The sequence below is a fragment of the Callospermophilus lateralis genome, chromosome 6, assembly GCF_048772815.1.
Source record: "Callospermophilus lateralis isolate mCalLat2 chromosome 6, mCalLat2.hap1, whole genome shotgun sequence".
Lineage (NCBI taxonomy): Eukaryota > Metazoa > Chordata > Mammalia > Rodentia > Sciuridae > Callospermophilus > Callospermophilus lateralis.
The window spans coordinates 130,493,248-130,504,948 of record NC_135310.1 but is presented as its reverse complement, the minus strand read 5'-3'; positions in this window follow the sequence as shown (position 1 = coordinate 130,504,948).

Sequence of the window (11,701 nt, the reverse complement as noted above, 5' to 3'; positions counted from 1 at the left end):
TTACAGATTCAATATGGTTACTAATTGCTGGGTTTTTTGTTCTCTGTTTTCCATGATTCTGTCTTGATAAGATGTATGTGTCCAAGAATTTATTCATTCTTTTTAGGTTACCAAATTTGTTGGCATATATTTTTACTTCTTATTGTTTGGATATGAATATACCCAAAATGCTCATAAGGCAATATAGGAATGTTTAGAGGTAAAATTGTTGTAGGGACACATGAGACAAGGCACCGATTGCAGAAAACAGTTTTATTTTACTGGAGCCAGGTTCATAGGGTACAGCTTTTGCTGTAATCAATCAATCCCCTGAACCCCAAGTTCAGGTAGTTTCAGAATTTTATACCCAGCATGTAAGGGGAGGGGCTCAGAAGTTCACAGTCTGCAGAACTTTACATAAAAGCAGCTTTTTTATTTCACTGTTCTGGGCAAGTTAACCCTTCAAAGATAACACCTGAGAAGGGGAGAGATATTTCTTTCTTTTTTTCCTCCCCCTGCCAGCTGTTACCATGGAGCCCAATTGGTAACTTTTCTTAACTTACAAAAGTAGATATCTCTGTTAAGCCCCAGTTCAAGACCAGAAACCTTGTTTACATAAGTGCTGATTTCTTCCCAGCTCAAGGTCAGAGACCTTGTTTACATAAGTGCTGATTTATTCCCAGCTAGGGCATCATGGAAATAGGAAGTTTATCTACATTGAACTCTTTTGTAGCTACTCTTTTGCTGAAGGTCCTAAAATCAGCTATGGTGAAGATTTCTGGAGAAGCCCAGTTAAGACTTTTCTGTGGAGAAAGGGGGTGCCACTTCAAAATGATTAAAGATGTAACCTAATTAATATGCTATTTCTTTTAATGGATTAAAAATTCAAATGGTTTACAGGTTTGCAGGGTGTTGACTGTCAGCAGTTGGGGCACAGCTGGAGAAAGGAGGTCACTAGGGTGTGCATTTGGGGATTATATTTTGTTTCTGGTTTCTCTCTCTCTCTCTCTCTCTCTCTCTCTCTCTCTCTCTCTCTCTCTCCCCCCCCCCTCTTCCTGGCTGCCATATGCTGAGAATGTTTTCTCTACCATATTTTTCCATTATGTTCTGCCTCACCTCAGGGCCACAGCAATGGAACTAGTATGATCATGAACTGTACCTCTGAAACCATGAGCCCAAAATCAACTTTTTCTTTACTAAGCTGTTGTTGTCAGTTATTTTTCTCACAACAATGAAAAGAGTATTAACAGTACATAATAGTATATAATAGTATAAAATGACCCTTCATATTTCTGTGGTAACAGTTGTAATGTCTCCTTTGGTTTCTGATTTTATTTATTTGAGTCTTCTCTTTTTTTCTTGTTAATTTACTAGTTTATTATTTGTGTCCATCTTTTCAAAAACAGTTATTTATTTTATTGATCTTTTGTGTTTTTTTCTTTTTTATTAGTGCATATTAATTGTATAGATTAATGGGTTTTCTTTATTTTTTTAGTCTTTTTCATTTATTTCTGCTATGATCTTCATTATTGTTTTCTTTTTTCTAACATATTATTTGACTTAATTTTTTCTAATTCCTTGAGATGTAATGATTGGTTGTTTACCTGAGACCTTTCAGTATTTTGGATGCAGGTTTTGATGCTATAAACTTGCCTCTACTTATTAGTTTTTCTGTATCCCATAGGTTTTAGTATGTTGTATTTCTTCAGTCACCTAAAGAGTTAAAACTGTCTCCTTGCAAAAGTTACTTTTTGCTCTCTTCCCCTATTTTGTATCTTAATGATTAACTGCAAGGCTAGCTATTCTTGAAAAGATAGGAACTTTCTAATCACTAACTTTTCTTTAGAATTATAGAATCCAGAATATCTGGTGACCTTCATATAACAGCAGTATGTACATGAGAAAAGCAGACCATGAGGAAATTTATGATCACCTCTGCATCCACTTGATTGAGAATAAATATATACCCACCCCAAATCCCTATAAAAGCCTTGTATCTGGAACCCCAAAGCAAGATGTTTTTGTTTTCTTTTTCTTTTCTTTCTTTTTTTTCCTTTTCTTTTTTTTTTTTTTTTTTTTTGGTGAAGGAATACAAATGTCTTCATCTTACAACTTGCCAACTTGTTGCCAGTGAAGATCTCTTCCACTGTCGTTTTCTCTCTTATGTCATTGTCTTCATCAGGGAGAAGTGGCATGGGACTTCTCAAAGTTATATTATCTGTAATTGTATCTGTTATCATTTGTTTCAAGAAATTCTGAATTTTTTCTTGATGTCTTCACTGACCCACTGATTGCCCAGGTGTGTGTTATTTAATTTCCTTGTGTTTCTAGAATTCAAAGTTTTCTTATTGATTTCTAGTTTTATTTCATTATGGTCAGAAAAGATACTCAATATGATTTCAATTTTTTAAATTTGTTGAGATTTGTTTTTAACCTATCATGGGATCTTTCCTGGAGAATGTTTCTATAGCAGTTTTGTGTATATGTTGTAGATGTGTGCTAGATTTGGTCTAGGATACAGTTTAACTCCACTATTTCCTTGTCAATTTTCTCCCTAAAAGATATGCCCATAGTGGAAAACAGTGAACGAAAGTACTCTACTATTACTGTATTGAAATAAATGCCTCCCTTTAGTCACATTAATATTTTGTTTATACATTTAGGGACTTCAATACTGAGTGAATGTGGATTTTCCATTGTTACATCCCCTTGCTATGCATTATAATCCCTATATCTATATTGTCATATAAAGACTTCTTTTATCTATTTTTTGAGGGGGAATATTAGGAATTGAATTCAGGGGTGCTTAATCACTGAACCACATACCCAGCCCTTTTTTTATTTTATTATTTGTTTTGTTTTGTTTTGAGACAGGGTCTCACTGAATTGTTTAGGGCCTCGCCAGGTTGCTGACTTTGGCTTTGAATTTGTGATCCTCCTACCCCAGTCTCCTGAGCTGCTGGGATTACAGGCACATGCCACTGAGCCCAGTCTTCCTTATCTCTTTTGCCAATTATGATTTAAATGTAGTTAGCTAATCCTGTTTGCTTTGATTCCATTTTTATAAACTATCTTTTCCCATCCCTTCACTTTCACTCTATGCATTTCAGTCTTTACAGTTTGAGTTTTTTATAAGCAGTATGTAGTTGGGTCATGCTTTTCTATCTGTTCAGTTACTCTGTGCCCTCTATTTGGAAAATTTAATTTGCTCACAGTTAAGGTAATTTTCAATTTGTAAGACATTTTATGGCTTGTTCTTTTTTTTAGTTTTATGGTAGTTTCTTTCTCTTTCTCCTTCTCCCATAGTTTTTATTTGTGATTAAGTGATTTTCTCTACTGATTTTTTTCTTGTTATATTTGGTATGTCTATTGTAGTTTTTTTTACTTTTGTAGTTGGAATGAGGTTTATGAAAATGTCATTCATTTATAGCAAGTTATTTTGAACTGATAGTAACAACTTAGATTACAAAGATATGTAAATACACAGGGAAAGAAAAAAGTAATAACAAAAATGTTCTACACTTGCATTCCATCCTTCTCCCCCATATTTTGAATTTTTGATGTTTTATTATACATCTTCATATATTGCCTCTTAACTAATGTAGGTTATTATTAGTTTCAATTTTTCTTTTTTAATATTTATAATAAACATATAAATATTTTATATACTATGGTTATAATAGAGCAAATTCTGAATTTGTATAGTTACTTCTGAGTTTTGTGCTTTCTGATATTTTCTTATTATTCATTCATCTCTTTTTCTTTCAGTTTGAAGACCTTTCAGCATTTCTTATAAGACAGGCCTGGAGGTGATAAATTCTCTTAGCTTTTGTTTGGGATATGTCTTTATCTTTTTGTCATATCGTAAGAATAGGTTTGCTGGGTATAGTATTCTTATAGGCAGATTTTGTTTAGGGCCTTCAGCACTTTGAATATATATATATATATATATATATATATATATATATATATATATATATCCCACTATCTCCTGGCCTATAAGATTTCTGCTGAGGAGTCTTCCTTCAGGTGAATTAAAAATATCTAAATTATTTGTTTCTCATCTCTTGCTGCTTTCAGGATTCTTTCTATGTCTTTTATCATTGAGAGATTAATTATTAGTTGAGTTAAATCTTAGTGGTAAGATTGGACCTTCCTATACCTGGATATTTGTATCCTTCTCTGGCTTGTGAAGATTTCTGTTACTATTTCTTTTGATAAGTTTTCTGTCCATAGCATTCTCAAGGGAATTCCTATAATCCCAAAAGTTATTAATTTGATATTCTCCATAGTTCTCATGGCTTTTTTATTCCTATTTTTTAACTTCACCTTGTATTTTCAATTATCCTCACTTTAAGCTTACTGCTTCTTTCTTTTGTTTGATTGATTCTGCTATTGATGTTTTCTACTGCATTTTTATTTGTGAGTTTTATTTCTTAGATTTATTGTTCCAGATTCATACTTCAATCTCCCAAAGGGACATGAAAGGATGACAACCTATATGTTTATATGTTCAGCAAACACTAAGCCCCACACACCTTCACTAAGAGTAGTGGCTTTTAGAGCTTCTGAAATCCCACTCAATACCAGGGAGGTTTCAGATTGTCCTAGGCCATCTAGATGAGGACACTTTGAAGTGTCAGGTCATAGAGTAATTTATTGGCAGCACTTGGGAGAAGGCCATAAAAGAGCATAGATCATCAACAATATGTCTAAAGATTGAACACCTGCATCTCCCTTGGAATGACTTGGACCAGCAACTTTGCTCTCTTTGCTGCCTCTTAATGATGCTTTAAAGTGTGGCTGCCTAAGATTGCTGGTTCAAATGGCCAGCAGTCATCTTGATCCCTGCAGTTTGTTTCAGCTTTCTGTGTCTTTATGCAATTCTTTGTCCTTCCTTGGCTCAGATTTGGACATAAACTAGTTGACAACATTATTCTCTTCAAACTTTTGTGGCAGATTTTTTTAAAAGGCATTTTTCACATTAAAAAGAAAAATAAACTGATAGTACAGCAATTAGAAAAACTTGAAATACTTATATTTGTCTTCTGATATGACCACCTAAAATCTTTTTTTGTCTTTAAAATTTAAACAATGAAATAAGGTGTTTGCATTGTTTAAGTGTGGATTTTAATTTCTACCTAAAATAGTTAACTGAATTTGAGAACAATGCTTAACACTGAGATTTGTTCTTTCTTTAGAGTTTTGTTTTAAAATTGAAGAACAAATTAAAATGCTGTATTAGTGACACAATTGTATGTTTGCAGATGTTTTGGTGTTTATATGATAGTATTCGTTTTATTATTTGTTCTGCATTTTTCTAGTAGCCCATCTTTACAGTTTAATAAAAGACAATGTTCTCTTACTACACTTATTTTCTGATCATTATTATTGTTTAATTTTATGATTATCTCTGAAAATAATATTTTCATATAGGAGTGGTTTAAAAATACCTTAAAAAGTTGTCAATTGGTGCATAACAAATGAAAGATACAAAAATATAGCATAGTAAGATTGCAATCATGAGAAATCAAGCAAAAAATTAAATAAAATAAAAAATTTTTTGTAAAGACTGAAAAGTCACATATTAAGGCTGAGTAATTAAAATGGCATTTCAGTTCCAAAGGGGAAAAAAGTGAAAACTAAACTATAATGAAAAAAACAATTTTAAAATCTTGAGAGATGTTTATTTCTCTCTTAAAATTCTGTGCTTAGACAAAATATCAATTAAGTAAATATTATGAAATATTAAGAAATTTTTTGACATGGATTCTTTCATTTTTCTTATTCATTCTTGGTACAGTACTCTGGGTACCGTTCTTCACTAAAAAGAAAGAAAACTAAGAAAGTAAAAAGCATAGAATAGAAAACAAGGGACTGATTACAGGAAATAAAGGGAAAAACACCTTGGAAGGGAGTAAAAGTGAAAGCCAGGAAGACATATAAACAGAATCCAGTTTGGAGCAAAAGAAGTTTGGCTTTTGCTTCTAGCAAAGTCAATCCAAAAAAAAAAAAAGTGCTGATCACTTGATGTCTTTGATCATTCTGAGAGGAGACTTATAATTTTATGGACTATATTAAGTAAAAGTACAGAGAAAAATCACTCATACTTATACATAAACTTCCATACAAACACATCTTTTAATTCAATTAGCAACCAAAAGCTATGTGAGAAAGAAAAATGTATCACAGTGAACTATGCAGCTTAGCTGCTAAAACTCTATTATCAATATAAAATAAACACTAGATTGTTTAAAATTAATATCAGACCCCTCTCTGAATCACTATCACTGCACTTCTATGAACTGAATATTTGTGGACCATTTGCTTTCTTAGGATGAAATCCTAATCATTAACATATTGGTATTATTAGGTGGGGCATTAGGGATGTGGTTAGATGAGAATAGAATTAGTACCCTTGAAGAACAGGTCCCAAAAAAGCAGCTCAAAGAGCTGCCTTTTCTCATCTACTATATGAGGATAGAGTGAGAAGATTTCTTTTATAAACCAAAAGGATGCCCTCTATTTGTAAACTGAAAACATGACCAAATGCAAAATCTAATGGCATCTTGGTCTTGGACTTACCAGCCTCCAGAACTATGAGAATTAAATTTCCATGGTTATAAGATTCCCAGTTTGTGAACAACCTAAATACTCAACATAAATTACTGTTGTATCCTTCTATTTGCTCTAATGACTTCCAGTATTCCAGGGAATTCTAAACATAACAGTTTCATCTGAAATTAATGTATATAATGTCTCTCCTCAGTTCTTTAAAACCCCAGTTCTCTTAGTTATTGCAATGGCTTGTGGAGTCCCATGTGATGCCCTCCTCCTATTTTGGCAGCATCTCCTGTATCTCTCTTCTTGGTTCCCTCTACTGGCCTCTTGATGGTTATTAAAATGCACTAAGATATCTCCTGCTATAAGGATTTGGCTGTTCTTTTTCTGGAATTCTGGACATCAGATACATGCTTGGTTAACTTCTTTACCTTCAGGTGTTCAAATCACATCTTTTCAAGGAGACCTCTCTGGACCACTTCAATTAACACTTACCTCACCCACTTGATATTTCTTATGCTAATCTGTGGTTTCTTTCATCTGTAGCACTGATCATCTTCTAACATACCACATAACAAAATTTAGCCTCATTGCTTACTATTTTCATTTTTTTCCTGGGATTTTAACCTTTGAGAAGGAGGGACTTTTGTTTGCTGATGCATCCCAAGTGCACAGGAACAGCGCTGGCACTTAAAAGAACTGACTGTTTTTGGAAATGTTAAATTAACTTGGAAAATTTTAAGAAACTGACAAATAGAAATCGAAAAGAGCCCCCAAATCTTACTTTGTGAGAAGAGGAAATTGAGGTGGAGTAGGGGTGGCATACTAGCTGTGGTTGTTTTTAAATCCATGTAGAACTATTTAAATTATGTATTCATATTTCTTAGAAAAATAAATTTAAATGTGAAACCATCAAGTATAAAAAGAGGAGAGATGCATAGTAAAGAATAATCATAAAGCTAAAATCTTGTTTTTTTACCACAGATCTTATGCATATTTTTTATAATTATAATTACTCTTTATATAAACTCCTCAGGAATCCTCCCATGAAAGGTACTGTAGTATTGTTGTTTTGTCCTCATTATATTCATAAACACAAAAAGCATAAAAATTATCAGATAAAAAATACAATAGAGATATTCATGGAAAAAACAAATCACGTCTCTACTCCTCATTTCTCTACATTCACCACTGTTTCCAACATATCCTGAAATTTGGGGCTATATAAGAATTTCCAATTGCTCAGGATTATGACCAGCATATACACATTTAAAAATTTCTCCACTCTTTCTACCATTTGAGTTGCATTGTTCCTGCTTTTTTCTCATCCAAATCATGTAATTCATTCAGAATTTCTGAAAGATAACTATAATGGGAATCAAAATACATGCATATAAATTCTATCATACTTTCATGACAATTGGATGTGAATTTGCTTTGTAAGTGAAAGAAAAAACTATACAGTATGATACATAATACAAAGAGAATATGCAGCAGCAGCAATAGTAATAGAACTGCTTGCATGGTAAAATTACACAGGAATGACTTTAGAAATTTCCTGTGATCCTCTGTGGAAAATTATTTTCTTAAGATTTTTCCTTTTTATAATTCTATCATTTCTTGCTATGACACTCTTCATTTCATGTTGGTCTCATCCAATTCCTTTCTTCTCTCCCAATTTCTCATCCTGAGACTGCAAGTCTTAAAAATGTTGCCTTAGAAATATAACAATATGTTATATAAATAATAATTAATATGTTGTATTCCCAAAGAAATGGGACAGATAGCACTGTCACTGGATTAAATAATTATTATAGAAATAGTTTTTGATATGCAGTTGTGAAACAATTTTGTCCTTATAGTTTTAGAATAAGTTTTGCCTTATCTATCATGGTCATAGGAAGACTTCTGTGTTGCAGAATTATTTACAGAAGAATATCCCTTAATCAGCACTCAAGTAATTCCTTACCTATTTAGAATTTTAAAAAGGACAATTGTGAATTATTCCCTTTGTCTTACCTGGATTTCTTTCTTGCTAAACTCTTTCAGAATATCATTCTTAAATTACCTGTAGTCAGATAATGTTTTTCTAAACCTGAAGAAAGCTAAGTTTCTTCTACTGTTTTAAAAAAATTGCTGTATCATTTTCTCAATGTTCATATATCAAATTGATGAGGGAACCATGTATCAAGTGGCACAAAATTCATAAGAGGAACAGGACCAAGAAAAGAATGATCAACTTTTGGTTAAATCTACATAGACATTTACCTTCTTTGGACAATATGCAGATACCTCCCCCACCCCAATCTGTGAAGAATATATTCCAGGAACCCTGGGGATGCTTGAAATTGTAGATAATACTGAAACCTGTGATTTAAATGGGCTCACATACTGTGAACATAATGTTTGCAATTTTGAGGTATCATGGCAAAACTTTTCATAATTTCATGAATAGAAGATTCATTCTTACAAAACATCTTAGCAAATTCATCATAAGATTTTTTTCTCCCCTTATTAAGTAGAGAACTTTCACCTTTTAAGAGAAATGCTTTTCAGCTTCTCTTTGGCATATGTGAGTGGTCAGCATCACTACTCTTGTAGTTTGAGATCATTAGTAAAATAAGAGTTACTTGAACACAGGCATTGACATATAATGAGAGTTGATCTGGTAACCAAGAGGGTTTCAAAGCAACAAAATGGGTGGGTACATGCTCTGTGTGAATATCCTGGACAAAGGTATGATTCATGACTATAAAAAATAGACTAAAAAAAATGGTACAACATTCTGACATGCTACTCAGATTGATGCCCAATTTAAAATGTATAAATTGTTTATTTCTGAAATTTTTCATTTAATATTGTTGGATAATAGTTGACCTTGAAAAACTGAAACCACAGATAAAAGGAGACCATTGTATTTGTCATACAATGTTGAATTTAACCACGTCGATGTCTTTTTTCCCTAACACTAAATACTAATTAATCTAATTTCAGGGAAGGAAGTGGTAAAATATTTAGAGAAAAAAAATGATTAGGAGTTTAGAAAATATATTTAGTATATGTTTTAAATTAAATTGTTAAATTGATCATTGATTCTCAAGTAAATCAGAAATGATCCCATCTTTAAAAAAAACAAGCAACTATTATTCAGAGTCAATTTTAATCATGTATTATAATATTTAGTCATGCCTCGACATTCTATGTATAATTATATCACCCTAAAGATTTTTTAAATTCCCCAGAGGCAAATGAAATCAGGAGACAATTAGATCCAGACCATATCAATTAAACTATGGAAAAAGAAATTCATTTTTAAAAATAGGATCATAATTTTAAATACAACTTATTTTGCCATAAACCTTAGTCAATCTTGTGCTCACATACACAATAAAGTGTTGTGTTATTATACAACAATGAGGCCATGGCCAAAACAAATAGAACATACTCTAGAAGAAAAAATAGTGGGATGCTTTGAACAATAAACAGTGCTCAAAAAACTTAAGATGGAAAATTTCCCAACCAAATAATACTAAGTAACTTGGGATTTGCCCACCTTTGATTGTACAGCTTCCATCACCATTTCCCTGGGTAAGTCCATTCTGCTTCTTCATGAGGGTTATAAGAATACCATGTTGAATTCAAAACCTTGGTCAATCTTTAGTTTTATTTTTTTAATGTTTCATAACTTTTTGCTGCAAACTGACTCACAAGTACATACTAGCCAAAGGTACCTAAGCAAAACAAAGTAACTATAGCAAAATTCCAATTTTATTGCCTGTAATGGAGGAGAATTATACTCATATTAAATGTAGTCCTGTCAACACAGTGATGTAAAAGGTGTGTGTCTTATGGGGAATAATCATTTGTTGTCTTTGATTCCTGTTTCCTTGACAAAAAATGCATAATACAACCACTTGCTTTAATTAAAAGTTTCAAGAATGTGTGTGTGTGTGTGTGTGTGTGTGTGTGTGTGTATGTGTGTTTGGAGAGAAAAGAGAAAGTAGATGATATTTGAAAGTGATTTAAATCTCAGAAGACACTGAAAGTCATGCATATAATTGTGTCCCATAAAGAAAATCTACATAACAAAGAATTAATTATAAATGTATTTAGTTCTATATTATTCTCTATTTTCTATTTAGTGAGTTACAAAATCAGGAATAAGCACTGGAAGAAAGTAAGAGAGAAATATGAAAAGAGAATGGAAGGGAGAAGTGAAGAAAGGACAACATAATTGTTTTTGTTTGTTTTGTTTTGTTTTGTTTTATGAATCCCTTGCTTGGTGGAGGTCTCAGGCTTAGTGAAGGCCCTACCTCCATTTAGTTTATATTTTGAGAAAAGAAATCATACAGTGTCACAGGTGCATTTCCTACCCACCATTCTTGCCCTTTCTAGCTTCTGCCTCCCTAAGCACAGGAATAATATCTATGGTGTTACAAATGAAAATTAAAAACACAGGACTAACCAAGAGAGATTGGGTTTCAAAATGAAATAAAATCAACAAATTCTGTGCCCCTTAGGCTCTCTTTCCTTGGGTCAGCAATGTTGGGTGTCATGTTTTCTTCACCACCTTGCAGTGTGAATCTCCTATGGCAGAGGTTGGAGCTCAGTGATAGAGCCTTGCCCAGGAAGGTGTCATGCCTGGGGTTGTATGGTCAGGATAGCTATGCAAATTAGTGAATGAATGACCATGTTGGAACTATAAAAGAGCAACACAAAAGTTTGCCTAAATGCTAGTATCCAGATACACTTCTTTGAATGAAGAATTTAATTGTGCAGATACCAAAATTATCAAAATGTTCTTTGGGATGCAAGTCAAATTTTCAAAGATAAATATCATGTCTGATCAGGATGGAAAAATTCTAAGGTCATTCAGAACTTTGACACTGGGAAGGGGTGGGTGTGGAAGTATTTCCCAGCAGCTGAGTCTAATGGGTCTGATGAGAAGAGCTGAGTCTGATGAGTCTCAGGAGCGGGAAGAGAAGACAAGCCCAGGGGACAGCCAGAGATAAAAAAGGCCTAGGAAGAAAGAGAAGACCTTGAAGAAATAGAGAAGGAAAATTCTAGTTTCTCTTTTTCCAACTTCTTTTCTCTCTCCTTTCTTTATCAAGGAAGAAAGGAAGCCTGAAAGAAATAAGGAAAGAGAGAATGAAAGAGAAAA